The following is a 17,606-nucleotide window of genomic DNA, read 5'->3' on the forward strand; positions in this document are numbered from 1 at the left end:
AACTTTTATTCATTACATACCTGTATCAAACTGGATTTACTAATATAGAACCTTTTATTAATTACACACCTGTATCAAACTGGACTTACTAATATAGAACCTTTTATTCATTGCACACCTGTATCAAATTTGACTTACTAATAGAGAAACTTTTATTCATTACATACCTATATCAAACTGGATTTACTAATATAAAACCTTTCATTAATTACACACCTGTATCAAACTGGAACTACTAATAAAGAACGTTTCATTTATTACACAACTGCATCGAACTGGATTTACTAATATAGAACCTTTTATTCATTGCACACCTGTATCAAACTGGACTTACTAATAGAGAAACTTTTATTCATTACACACCTGTATCAAACTGGATTTACTAATATAGAACCTTTCATTCATTACACAACTGTATCGAACTGGACTTACTAATATAGAACCTTTTATTCATTACACACCTGTATCAAACTGGATTTACTAATATAAAACCTTTCATTAATTACATACCTGTATCAAACTGGAACTACTAATATAGAACCTTTTATTCATTGCACACCTTTATCAAACTTGACTTACTAATAGAGAAACTTTTATTCATTACATACCTGTATCAAACTGGATTTACTAATATAAAACCTTTCATTAATTACATACCTGTATCAAACTGGAACTACTAATATAGAACTTTTAATTCATTACACAACTGCATCGAACTGGACTTACTAATATCGAACCTTTTATTAATTACACACCTGTATCAAACTGGACTTACTAATATAGAACCTTTTATTCATTGCACACCTGTATCAAACTGGATTTACTAATATAAAACCTTTCATTAATTACATACCTGTATCAAACTGGAACTACTAATATAGAACTTTTAATTCATTACACAACTGCATCGAACTGGACTTACTAATATCGAACCTTTTATTAATTACACACCTGTATCAAACTGGACTTACTAATATAGAACCTTTTATTCATTGCACACCTGTATCAAACTTGACTTACTAATAGAGAAACTTTTATTCATTACATACCTGTATCAAACAGGATTTACTAATATAGAACCTTTTATTAATTACACACATGTATCAAACTGGACTTACTCATATAGAATCTTGTATTCATTGTATACCTGTATCAAACTGGATTTACTAATAGAGAAACTTGTATTCATTGCGTACCTGTATCAAACTGGATTTACTAATATAGAAGCTTTCGTTCATTACACAACTGTATCGAACTAGACTTACTAATATAGAACCTTTCATTCATTACACAACTGTATCGAACTAAACTTACTAATATAGAATCTTTCATTCATTACACAACTGTATCAAACTGGAACAACTAATATAGAAACTTTCATTCATTACACAACTGTATCAAACTGGACTTACTAATATAGAACCCTTCATTCATTACACAACTGTATCGAACAGGAACTACTAATATAGAACGTTTCATTCATTACACACCTGTATCAAACTGGATTTACTAATATAAAACCTTTCATTAATTACATACCTGTATCAAACTGGATTTACTAATATAGAACCTTTTATTAATTACACACATGTATCAAACTGGACTTACTCATATAGAATCTTGTATTCATTGTATACCTGTATCAAACTGGATTTACTAATAGAGAAACTTTTATTCATTACATACCTATATCAAACTGGATTTACTAATATAAAACCTTTCATTAATTACGCACCTGTATCAAACTGGACTTACTAATATAGAACCTTTTATTCATTGCACACCTGTATCAAACTTGACTTACTAATAGAGAAACTTTTATTCATTACATACCTGTATTAAACTGGATTTACTAATATAGAAACTTTCATTCATTACACAACTGTATCAAACTGGATTTACTAATATAAAACCTTTCATTAATTACATACCTGTATCAAACTGGAACTACTAATATAGAACCTTTTATTCATTGCACACCTTTATCAAACTTGACTTACTAATAGAGAAACTTTTATTCATTACATACCTGTATCAAACTGGATTTACTAATATAAAACCTTTCATTAATTACATACCTGTATCAAACTGGAACTACTAATATAGAACTTTTAATTCATTACACAACTGCATCGAACTGGACTTACTAATATCGAACCTTTTATTAATTACACACCTGTATCAAACTGGACTTACTAATATAGAACCTTTTATTCATTGCACACCTGTATCAAACTTGACTTACTAATAGAGAAACTTTTATTCAATACATACCTGTATCAAACAGGATTTACTAATATAGAACCTTTTATTAATTACACACATGTATCAAACTGGACTTACTCATATAGAATCTTGTATTCATTGTATACCTGTATCAAACTGGATTTACTAATAGAGAAACTTGTATTCATTGCGTACCTGTATCAAACTGGATTTACTAATATAGAACCTTTCATTCATTACACAACTGTATCGAACTAAACTTACTAATATAGAACCTTTCATTCATTACACAACTGTATCAAACTGGAACTACTAATATAGAAACTTTCATTCATTACACACCTGTATCAAACTGGACTTACTAATATACCCTTCAAACCTTTCATTAATTACATACCTGTATCAAACTGGATCTACTAATATAGAACCTGGATCTTATTCTTTTTGCACACCTTTATCAAACTTGACTTACTAATAAAGAAACTTTTATTCATTACATATCTGTATCAAACTGGATTTACTAATATAAAACCTTTAATTAATTACACACCTGTATCAAACTGGACTTACTCATATAGAATCTTGTATTCATTGCATACCTGTATCAAACTGGATTTACTAATATAGAACCTTTTATTCATTGCACACCTGTATCAAACTGGACTTACTAATAGAGAAACTTTTATTCATTACATACCTATATCAAACTGGATTTACTAATATAAAACCTTTCATTAATTACACACCTGTATCAAACTGGAACTACTAATATAGAACGTTTCATTCATTACACAACTGTATCGAACTGGAAATACTAATATAGAACCTTTTATTTATTGCACACCTGTATCAAACTGGACTTACTAATAGAGAAACTTTTATTCATTACACACCTGTATCAAACTGGATTTACTAATATAGAACCTTTTATTCATTGAACACCTTTATCAAACTTGACTTACTAATAGAGAAACTTTTATTCATTACATACCTGTATCAAACTGGACTTACTAATATCGAACCTTTTATTAATTACACACCTGTATCAAACTGGACTTACTAATATAGAACCTTTTATTCATTGCATACCTGTATCAAACTGGATTTAGTAATATAGAACGTTTCATTCATTACACAACTGCATCTAACTGGACTTACTAATATCGAACCTTTTATTAATCACACACCTGTATCAAACTGGACTTACTAATATAGAACCTTATATTCATTGCACACCTGTATCAAATTTGACTTACTAATAGAGAAACTTTTATTCATTACATACCTGTATCAAACTGGATTTACTAATATAAAACCTTTCATTACTTACACACCTGTATCAAACTGGAACTACTAATATAGAACGTTTCATTCATTACACAACTGCATCGAACTGGACTTACTAATATAGAACCTTTCATTCATTACACAACTGTATCGAACTGGAACTACTAATATAGAACCTTTTATTTATTGCACACCTGTATCAAACTGGACTTACTAATAGAGAAACTTTTATTCATTACACACCTGTATCAAACTGGATTTACTAATATAGAACCTTTCATTCATTACACACCTGTATCAAACTGGACTTACTCATATAGAATCTTGTATTCATTGCATACCTGTATCAAACTGGATTTACTAATATAGAACCTTTTATTCATTGCACACCTGTATCAAACTGGACTTACTAATAGAGAAACTTTTATTCATTACATACCTATATCAAACTGGATTTACTAATATAAAACCTTTCATTAATTACACACCTGTATCAAACTGGAACTACTAATATAGAACGTTTCATTCATTACACAACTGTATCGAACTGGAACTACTAATATAGAACGTTTCATTCATTACACAACTGCATCGAACTGGACTTACTAATATCGAACATTTTATTAATTACACACCTGTATCAAACTGGACTTACTAATATAGAACCTTTTATTCATTACACACCTGTATCAAACTGGAACTACTAATATAGAACCTTTTATTCATTGCACACCTGTATCAAATTTGACTTACTAATAGAGAAATTTTATTCATTACATACCTGTATCAAACTGGATTTACTAATATAGAACCTTTTATTAATTACCCACCTGTATCAAACTGGACTTACTAATAGAGAAACTTTTATTCATTACACACCTGTATCAAACTGGATTTACTAATATAAAACCTTTCATTCATTACATAACTGTATCAAACTGGATTTACTAATATAGAACCTTTTATTAATTACCCACCTGTATCAAACTGGACTTACTCATATAGAATCTTGTATTCATTGCATACCTGTATCAAACTGGATTTACTAATATAGAACCTTTTATTCATTGCACACCTGTATCAAACTGGACTTACTAATATAGAACCTTTTATTCATTACACACCTGTATCAAACTGGATTTACTAATATAGAACCTTTCATTCATTGCACACCTTTATCAAACTTGACTTACTCATAGAGAAACTTTTATTCATTACATACCTGTATCAAACTGGATTTACTAATATAAAACCTTTCATTAATTACATACCTGTATCAAACTGGAACTACTAATATAGAATTTTTCATTCATTACACAACTGCATCGAACTGGACTTACTAATATCGAACCTTTTATTAATTACACACCTGTATCAAATTGGACTTACTAATATAGAACCTTTTATTCATTGCACACCTGTATCAAACTTGACTTACTAATAGAGAAACTTTTATTCATTACATACCTGTATCAAACTGGATTTACTAATATAGAACCTTTTATTAATTACACACATGTATCAAACTGGACTTACTCATATAGAATCTTGTATTCATTGCATACCTGTATCAAACTGGATTTACTAATAGAGAAACTTTTATTCATTACATACCTATATCAAACTGGATTTACTAATAGAGAAACTTTTATTCATTACATACCTATATCAAACTGGATTTACTAATATAAAACCTTTCATTAATTACACACCTGTATCAAACTGGAACTACAAAAAAAAACGTTTCATTTATTACACAACTGCATCGAACTGGACTTACTAATATAGAACCTTTTATTCATTACACACCTGTATCAAACTGGAACTACTAATATAGAACCTTTTATTCATTGCACACCTTTATCAAACTTCACTTACTAATAGAGAAACTTTTATTCATTACATACCTGTATCAAACAGGATTTACTAATATAAAACCTTTCATTAATTACACACCTGTATCAAACTGGAACTACTAATATAGAACGTTTCATTCATTACACAACTGCATCGAACTGGACTTACTAATATCGAACCTTTTATTAATTACACACCTGTATCAAACTGGACTTACTAATATAGAACCTTTTATTCATTGCACACCTGTATAAATTTGACTTACTAATAGAGAAACTTTTATTCATTACATACCTGTATCAAACTGGATTTACTAATATAGAACCTTTTATTAATTACCCACCTGTATCAAACTGGACTTACTCATATAGAATCTTGTATTCATTGCATACCTGTATCAAACTGGATTTACTGATATAGAACCTTTCATTCATTGCACACCTTTATCAAACTTGACTTACTCATAGAGAAACTTTTATTCATTACATACCTGTATCAAACTGGATTTACTAATATAAAACCTTTAATTAATTACACACCTGTATCAAACTGGACTTACTCATATAGAATCTTGTATTCATTGCATACCTGTATCAAACTGGAATTAGTAATATAGAACCTTTTATTCATTGCACACCTGTATCAAACTGGACTTACTAATAGAGAAACTTTTATTCATTACATACCTATATCAAACTGGATTTACTAATATAAAACCTTTCATTAATTACACACCTGTATCAAACTGGAACTACTAATATAGAACGTTTCATTCATTACACAACTGTATCGAACTGGAAATACTAATATAGAACCTTTTATTTATTGCACACCTGTATCAAACTGGACTTACTAATAGAGAAACTTTTATTCATTACACACCTGTATCAAACTGGATTTACTAATATAGAACCTTTTATTCATTGCACACCTTTATCAAACTTGACTTACTAATAGAGAAACTTTTATTCATTACATACCTGTATCAAACTGGACTTACTAATATCGAACCTTTTACTAATTACACACCTGTATCAAACTGGACTTACTATTATAGAACCTTTTATTCATTGCATACCTGTATCAAACTGGATTTAGTAATATAGAACGTTTCATTCATTACACAACTGCATCGAACTGGACTTACTAATATCGAACCTTTTATTAATTACACACCTGTATCAAACTGGACTTACTAATATAGAACCTTTTATTCATTGCACACCTGTATCAAATTTGACTTACTAATAGAGAAACTTTTATTCATTACATACCTGTATCAAACTGGATTTACTAATATAAAACCTTTCATTACTTACACACCTGTATCAAACTGGAACTACTAATATAGAATGTTTCATTCATTACACAACTGCATCGAACTGGACTTACTAATATAGAACCTTTCATTCATTACACAACTGTATCGAACTGGAACTACTAATATAGAACCTTTTATTTATTGCACACCTGTATCAAACTGGACTTACTAATAGAGAAACTTTTATTCATTACACACCTGTATCAAACTGGATTTACTAATATAGAACCTTTCATTCATTACACAACTGTATCGAACTGGACTTACTAATATAGTACCTTTTATTCATTACATACCTGTATCAAACTGGAACTACTAATATAGAACCTTTTATTCATTGCACACCTTTATCAAACTTCACTTACTAATAGAGAAACTTTTATTCATTACATACCTGTATCAAACTGGATTTACTAATATAAAACCTTTCATTAATTACACACCTGTATCAAACTGGAACTACTAATATAGAACGTTTCATTCATTACACAACTGTATCGAACTGGACTTACTAATATACACACCTGTATCAAACTGGACTTTAATATAGAAATTATTCACACCTGTATCAAACTGGACTTACTAATATAGAACCTTTTATTCATTGCACACCTGTATCAAACTTGACTTACTAATAGAGAAACTTTTATTCATTACATACCTGTATCAAACTGGATTTACTAATATAGAACCTTTTATTAATTACACACCTGTATCAAACTGGACTTACTAATATAGAACCTTTTATTCATTGCATACCTGTATCAAACTGGATTTACTAATATAGAACCTTTTATTCATTACACAACTGCATCGAACTGGACTTACTAATATAGAACCTTTTATTCATTTCACACCTGTATCAAACTGGAACTACTAATATAGAACCTTTTATTCATTGCACACCTGTATCAAACTTGACTTACTAATATAGAAACTTTTATTCATTACATACCTGTATCAAACTGGATTTACTAATATAAAACCTTTCATTAATTACACACCTGTATCAAACTGGAACTACTAATATAGAACGTTTCATTCATTACACAACTGCATCGAACTGGACTTACTAATATAGAACCTTTTATTAATTACACACCTGTATCAAACTGGACTTACTAATATAGAACCTTTTATTCATTGCACACCTGTATCAAACTGGACTTACTAATAGAGAAACTTTTATTCATTACATACCTGTATCAAACTGGATTTACTAATATAGAACCTTTTATTAATTACACACCTGTATCAAACTGGACTTACTAATATAGAATCTTGTATTCATTGCATACCTGTATCAAACTGGATTTACTAATATAGAACCTTTTATTCATTGCACACCTGTATCAAACTGGACTTACTAATATAGAACCTTTTATTCATTACACACCTGTATCAAACTGGATTTACTAATATAGAACCTTTTATTCATTGCACACCTGTATCAAACTTGACTTACTAATAGAGAAACTTTTATTCATTACATACCTGTATCAAACTGGATTTACTAATATAGAACCTTTTATTCATTACACACCTGTATCAAACTGGACTTACTAATATAGAAACTTTTATTCATTACATACCTGTATCAAACTGGATTTACTAATATAAAACCTTTCATTCATTACACACCTGTATCAAACTGGAACTACTAATATAGAACCTGTATCAAACTGGACTTACTAATATAGAACCTTTTATTCATTACACACCTGTATCAAACTGGAACTACTAATATAGAACCTTTCATTCATTACACACCTGTATCAAACTGGACTTACTAATATAGAACCTTTTATTCATTACACACCTGTATCAAACTGGACTTACTAATATAGAACCTTTTATTCATTGCACACCTGTATCAAACTGGACTTACTAATAGAGAAACTTTTATTCATTACATACCTGTATCAAACTGGATTTACTAATATAGAACCTTTTATTCATTACACACCTGTATCAAACTGGACTTACTAATATAGAATCTTTTATTCATTACATACCTGTATCAAACTGGATTTACTAATATAGAACCTTTCATTCATTACACACCTGTATCAAACTGGACTTACTAATATAGAACCTTTCATTCATTACACACCTGTATCAAACTGGAACTACTAATATAGAAACTTTCATTCATTACACACCTGTATCAAACTGGACTTACTAATATAGAACCTTTTATTCATTACACACCTGTATCAAACTGGACTTACTAATATAGAAACTTTCATTCATTACACACCTGTATCAAACTGGACTTACTAATATAGAACCTTTCATTCATTACACACCTGTATCAAACTGGAACTACTAATATAGAACCTTTCATTCATTACACACCTGTATCAAACTGGACTTACTAATATAGAACCTTTTATTCATTGCACACCTGTATCAAACTGGACTTACTAATATAGAAACTTTTATTCATTACACACCTGTATCAAACTGGATTTACTAATATAGAACCTTTCATTCATTACACAACTGTATCAAACTGGACTTACTAATATAGAACCTTTTATTCATTACACACCTGTATCAAACTGGATTTACTAATATAAAACCTTTCATTAATTCAATACCTGTATCAAACTGGAACTACTAATATAGAACTTTTCATTCATTACACAACTGTAGAACTGGACTTACTAATATAGAACCTTTTATTAATTACACACCTGTATCAAACTGGACTTACTAATATAGAACCTTTTATTCATTACACACCTGTATCAAACTGGATTTACTAATATAGAACCTTTTATTCATTACACAACCTGTATCAAACTGGACTTACTAATATAGAACCTTTTATTCATTACACACCTGTATCAAACTGGACTTACTAATATAGAATCTTGTATTCATTGCATACCTGTATCAAACTGGATTTACTAATATAGAACCTTTTATTCATTACATACCTGTATCAAACTGGAACTACTAATATAGAACGTTTCATTCATTACACAACCTGTATCAAACTGGACTTACTAATATAGAACCTTTTATTCATTACACACCTGTATCAAACTGGACTTACTAATATAGAAACTTTTATTCATTACACACCTGTATCAAACTGGATTTACTAATATAGAACCTTTCATTCATTACACAACTGTATCGAACTGGACTTACTAATATAGAACCTTTTATTCATTACACACCTGTATCAAACTGGATCTACTAATATAGAACCTTTTATTCATTGCACACCTTTATCAAACTGGACTTACTAGTAGAGAAACTTTTATTCATTACATACCTATATCAAACTGGATTTACTAATATAAAACCTTTCATTAATTACACACCTGTATCAAACTGGAACTACTAATATAGAACGTTTCATTCATTACACAACTGTATCGAACTGGACTTACTAATATAGAACCTTTTATTCATTGCACACCTGTATCAAACTGGACTTACTAATATAGAAACTTTTATTCATTACACACCTGTATCAAACTGGATTTACTAATATAGAACCTTTTATTCATTACACACCTGTATCAAACTGGACTTACTAATATAGAAACTTTTATTCATTACACACCTGTATCAAACTGGACTTACTAATATAGAACCTTTTATTAATTACACACCTGTATCAAACTGGACTTACTAATATAGAACCTTTTATTCATTGCACACCTGTATCAAACTGGACTTACTAATATAGAAACTTTTATTCATTACACACCTGTATCAAACTGGATTTACTAATATAGAACCTTTCATTCATTACACACCTGTATCAAACTGGACTTACTAATATAGAACCTTTTATTCATTACACACCTGTATCAAACTGGATTTACTAATATAAAACCTTTCATTCATTACATACCTGTATCAAACTGGAACTACTAATATAGAACCTTTTATTCATTGCACACCTGTATCAAACTGGACTTACTAATATAGAAACTTTTATTCATTACATACCTGTATCAAACTGGATTTACTAATATAAAACCTTTCATTAATTACACACCTGTATCAAACTGGAACTACTAATATAGAACGTTTCATTCATTACACAACTGTATCGAACTGGACTTACTAATATAGAACCTTTTATTCATTGCACACCTGTATCAAACTGGACTTACTAATATAGAAACTTTTATTCATTACACACCTGTATCAAACTGGATTTACTAATATAGAACCTTTTATTCATTGCACACCTGTATCAAACTGGACTTACTAATATAGAAACTTTTATTCATTACATACCTGTATCAAACTGGACTTACTAATATGGAACCTTTTATTAATTACACACCTGTATCAAACTGGACTTACTAATATAGAACCTTTTATTCATTGCACACCTGTATCAAATTGGACTTACTAATAGAGAAACTTTTATTCATTACACACCTGTATCAAACTGGATTTACTAATATAGAACCTTTCATTCATTACACACCTGTATCAAACTGGACTTACTAATATAGAACCTTTTATTCATTACATACCTGTCAAACTGGATTTACTAATATAAAACCTTTCATTAATTACACACCTGTATCAAACTGGAACTACTAATATAGAACCTTTTATTTATTGCACACCTGTATCAAACTGGACTTACTAATAGAGAAACTTTTATTCATTACACACCTGTATCAAACTGGATTTACTAATATAGAACCTTTCATTCATTACACACCTGTATCAAACTGGACTTACTAATATAGAACCTTTCATTCATTACATACCTGTATCAAACTGGAACTACTAATATAGAACCTTTTATTCATTGCACACCTGTATCAAACTGGACTTACTAATAGAGAAACTTTTATTCATTACATACCTGTATCAAACTGGATTTACTAATATAGAACCTTTTATTCATTACACACCTGTATCAAACTGGACTTACTAATATAGAATCTTTTATTCATTACATACCTATATCAAACTGGATTTACTAATATAGAACCTTTTATTCATTGCACACCTGTATCAAACTGGACTTACTAATAGAGAAACTTTTATTCATTACATACCTATATCAAACTGGATTTACTAATATAAAACCTTTCATTAATTACACACCTGTATCAAACTGGAACTACTAATATAGAACGTTTCATTCATTACACAACTGTATCGAACTGGACTTACTAATATAGAACCTTTTATTCATTACACACACCTGTATCAAACTGGACTTACTAATAGAGAAACTTTTATTCATTACATACCTGTATCAAACTGGATTTACTAATATAGAACCTTTCATTAATTACACACCTGTATCAAACTGGACTACTAATATAGAAACTTTTATTCATTACATACCTGTATCAAACTGGATTTACTAATATAGAACCTTTCATTCATTACACACCTGTATCAAACTGGACTTACTAATATAGAACCTTTTATTCATTGCATACCTGTATCAAACTGGATTTACTAATATAGAAACTTTTATTCATTACATACCTGTATCAAACTGGATTTACTAATATAGAACCTTTCATTAATTACACACCTGTATCAAACTGGAACTACTAATATAGAACCTTTCATTCATTACACACCTGTATCAAACTGGAACTACTAATATAGAACGTTTCATTCATTACACAACTGTATCGAACTGGACTTACTAATATAGAACCTTTTATTAATTACACACCTGTATCAAACTGGACTTACTAATATAGAACCTTTTATTCATTGCACACCTGTATCAAACTTGACTTACTAATAGAGAAACTTTTATTCATTACATACCTGTATCAAACTGGATTTACTAATATAGAACCTTTTATTAATTACACACCTGTATCAAACTGGACTTACTAATATAGAATCTTGTATTCATTGCATACCTGTATCAAACTGGATTTACTAATATAGAACCTTTTATTCATTACACACCTGTATCAAACTGGAATTACTAATATAGAACCTTTCATTCATTACACAACTGTATCGAACTGGACTTACTAATATAGAACCTTTCATTCATTACACACCTGTATCAAACTGGAACAACTAATATAGAACGTTTCATTCATTACACAACTGTATCGAACTGGAAAACCTTTTATTTATTGCACACCTGTATCAAACTGGACTTACTAATAGAGAAACTTTTATTCATTACACACCTGTATCAACTGGATTTACTAATATAGAACCTTTCATTCATTACACAACTGTATCGAACTGGACTTACTAATATAGAACCTTTTATTCATTACACACCTGTATCAAACTGGATTTACTAATATAAAACCTTTCATTAATTACATACCTGTATCAAACTGGATCTACTAATATAGAACCTTTTATTCATTGCACACCTTTATCAAACTTGACTTACTAATAGAGAATCTTTTATTCATTACATACCTGTATCAAACTGGATTTACTAATATAAAACCTTTAATTAATTACACACCTGTATCAAACTGGACTTACTCATATAGAATCTTGCATTCATTGCATACCTGTATCAAACTGGAATTAGTAATATAGAACCTTTTATTTATTGCACACCTGTATCAAACTGGACTTACTAATAGAGAAACTTTTATTCATTACATACCTGTATCAAACTGGAACTACTAATATAGAACGTTTCATTCATTACACAACTGTATCAAACTGGAAATACTAATATAGAACCTTTTATTTATTGCACACCTGTATCAAACTGGACTTACTAATAGAGAAACTTTTATTCATTACACACCTGTATCAAACTGGATTTACTAATATAGAACCTTTCATTAATTACATACCTGTATCAAACTGGAACTACTAATATAGAACTTTTCATTCATTACACAACTGCATCGAACTGGACTTACTAATATCGAACCTTTTATTAATTACACACCTGTATCAAACTGGACTTACTAATATAGAACCTTTTATTCATTGCATACCTGTATCAAACTGGATTTAGTAATATAGAACGTTTCATTCATTACACAACTGCATCGAACTGGAACAACTAATATAGAAACTTTCATTCATTACACAACTGTATCGAACTGGAAATACTAATATAGAACCTTTTATTCATTGCACACCTGTATCAAACTGGACTTACTAATAGAGAAACTTTTATTCATTGCATACCTGTATCAAACTGGATTTAGTAATATAGAACGTTTCATTCATTACACAACTGCATCGAACTGGACTTACTAATATCGAACCTTTTATTAATTACACACCTGTATCAAACTGGACTTACTAATATAGAACCTTTTATTCATTGCACACCTGTATCAAACTTGACTTACTAATAGAGAAACTTTTATTCATTACACACCTGTATCAAACTGGATTTACTAATATAGAACCTTTCATTCATTACACACCTGTATCAAACTGGACTTACTAATATAGAACCTTTTATTCATTACATACCTGTATCAAACTGGATTTACTAATATGAAACCTTTCATTAATTACACACCTGTATCAAACTGGAACTACTAATATAGAACGTTTCATTCATTACACAACTGCATCGAACTGGACTTACTAATATAGAACCTTTTATTAATTACACACCTGTATCAAACTGGACTTACTAATATAGAACCTTTTATTCATTGCACACCTGTATCAAACTGGACTTACTAATAGAGAAACTTTTATTCATTACATACCTATATCAAACTGGATTTACTAATATAAAACCTTTCATTAATTACACACCTGTATCAAACTGGAACTACTAATATAGAACCTTTCATTCATTACACAACTGTATCGAACTGGAATTACTAATATAGAACCTTTTATTAATTACACACCTGTATCAAACTGGACTTACTAATAGAGAAACTTTTATTCATTACACACCTGTATCAAACTGGATTTACTAATATAGAACCTTTCATTCATTACACAACTGTATCGAACTGGACTTACTAATATAGAACCTTTTATTCATTACACACCTGTATCAAACTGGATTTACTAATATAAAACCTTTCATTAATTACATACCTGTATCAAACTGGAACTACTAATATAGAACCTTTTATTCATTGCACACCTTTATCAAACTTGACTTACTAATAGAGAAACTTTTATTCATTACACACCTGTATCAAACTGGATTTACTAATATAAAACCTTTCATTAATTCCATACCTGTATCAAACTGGAACTACTAATATAGAACTTTTCATTCATTACACAACTGCATCGAACTGGACTTACTAATATCGAACCTTTTATTAATTACACACCTGTATCAAACTGGACTTACTAATATAGAACCTTTTATTCATTGCATACCTGTATCAAACTGGATTTAGTAATATAGAACGTTTCATTCATTACACAACTGCATCGAACTGGACTTACTAATATCGAACCTTTTATTAATTACACACCTGTATCAAACTGGACTACTAATATAGAACCTTTCATTCATTACACACCTGTATCAAACTGGACTTACTAATATAGAACCTTTTATTCATTGCACACCTGTATCAAACTGGACTTACTAATAGAGAAACTTTTATTCATTACACACCTGTATCAAACTGGAACTACTAATATAGAACCTTTTATTCATTGCACACCTTTATCAAACTTCACTTACTAATAGAGAAACTTTTATTCATTACACACCTGTATCAAACTGGATTTACTAATATAAAACCTTTCATTAATTACACACCTGTATCAAACTGGAACTACTAATATCGAACCTTTTATTAATTACACACCTGTATCAAACTGGATTTACTAATATAGAACCTTTTATTCATTACACACCTGTATCAAACTGGACTTACTAGTAGAGAAACTTTTATTCATTACATACCTGTATCAAAGTGGAACTACTAATATAGAACGTTTCATTTATTACACAACTGTATCGAACTGGAAATAATAATATAGAACCTTTTATTTATTGCACACCTGTATCAAACTGGATTTACTAATATAGAACCTTTCGTTCATTACACAACTGTATCGAACTGGACTTACTAATATAGAACCTTTTATTCATTACACACCTGTATCAAACTGGATCTACTAATATAGAACCATTTATTCATTGCACACCTTTATCAAACTGGACTTACTAGTAGAGAAACTTTTATTCATTACATACCTATATCAAACTGGATTTACTAATATAAAACCTTTCATTAATTACACACCTGTATCAAACTGGAACTACTAATATAGAACGTTTCATTCATTACACAACTGTATCGAACTGGAAATACTAATATAGAACCTTTTATTTGTTGCACACCTGTATCAAACTGGACTTACTAATAGAGAAACTTTTATTCATTACACACCTGTATCAAACTGGATTTACTAATATAGAACCTTTTATTCATTGCACACCTTTATCAAACTTGATTTACTAATAGAGAAACTTTTATTCATTACATACCTGTATCAAACTGGACTTACTAATATCGAATCTTTTATTAATTACACACCTGTATCAAACTGGACTTACTAATATAGAACCTTTTATTCATTGCACACCTGTTTCAAACTAGACTTACTAATAGAGAAACTTTTATTCATTACACACCTGTATCAAACTGGATTTACTAATATAGAACCTTTCATTCATTACACAACTGTATCGAACTGGACTTACTAATATAGAACCTTTTATTCATTACATACCTGTCAAACTGGATTTACTAATATAAAACCTTTCATTAATTACACACCTGTATCAAACTGGAACTACTAATATAGAACGTTTCATTCATTACACAACTGTATCGAACTGGAACTACTAATATAGAACCTTTTATTTATTGCACACCTGTATCAAACTGGACTTACTAATAGAGAAACTTTTATTCATTACACACCTGTATCAAACTGGATTTACTAATATAGAACCTTTCATTCATTACACAACTGTATCGAACTGGACTTACTAATATAGAACCTTTTATTCATTACACACCTGTATCAAACTGGATTTACTAATATAAAACCTTTCATTAATTACATACCTGTATCAAACTGGAACTACTAATATAGAACCTTTTATTCATTGCACACCTTTATCAAACTTGACTTACTAATAGAGAAACTTTTATTCATTACATACCTGTATCAAACTGGATTTACTAATATAAAACCTTTCATTAATTACACACCTGTATCAAACTGGAACTACTAATATAGAACGTTTCATTCATTACACAACTGCATCGAACTGGACTTACTAATATCGAACCTTTTATTAATTACACACCTGTATCAAACTGGACTTACTAATATAGAACCTTTTATTCATTGCACACCTGTATCAAACTTGACTTACTAATAGAGAAACTTTTATTCATTACATACCTGTATCAAACTGGATTTACTAATATAGAACCTTTTATTAATTACCCACCTGTATCAAACTGGACTTACTCATATAGAATCTTGTATTCATTGCATACCTGTATCAAACTGGATTTACTAATATAGAACCTTTTATTCATTGCACACCTGTATCAAACTGGACTTACAAAAAGAGAAACTTTTATTCATTACATACCTGTATCAAACTGGATTTACTAATATAAAACCTTTCATTAATTACATACCTGTATCAAACTGGAACTACTAATATAGAACTTTTCATTCATTACACACCTGTATCAAACTGGACTTACTAATATAGAACCTTTTATTCATTGCACACCTGTATCAAACTTGACTTACTAATAGAGAAACTTTTATTCATTACATACCTGTATCAAACTGGATTTACTAATATAGAACCTTTCATTCATTACACACATGTATCAAACTGGACTTACTCATATCGAATCTTGTATTCATTGCATACCTGTATCAAACTGGATTTACTAATATAAAACCTTTCATTAATTACACA

The sequence above is a fragment of the Tachypleus tridentatus genome, chromosome 5, assembly GCF_004210375.1.
Source record: "Tachypleus tridentatus isolate NWPU-2018 chromosome 5, ASM421037v1, whole genome shotgun sequence".
NCBI classification, from domain to species: domain Eukaryota; kingdom Metazoa; phylum Arthropoda; class Merostomata; order Xiphosura; family Limulidae; genus Tachypleus; species Tachypleus tridentatus.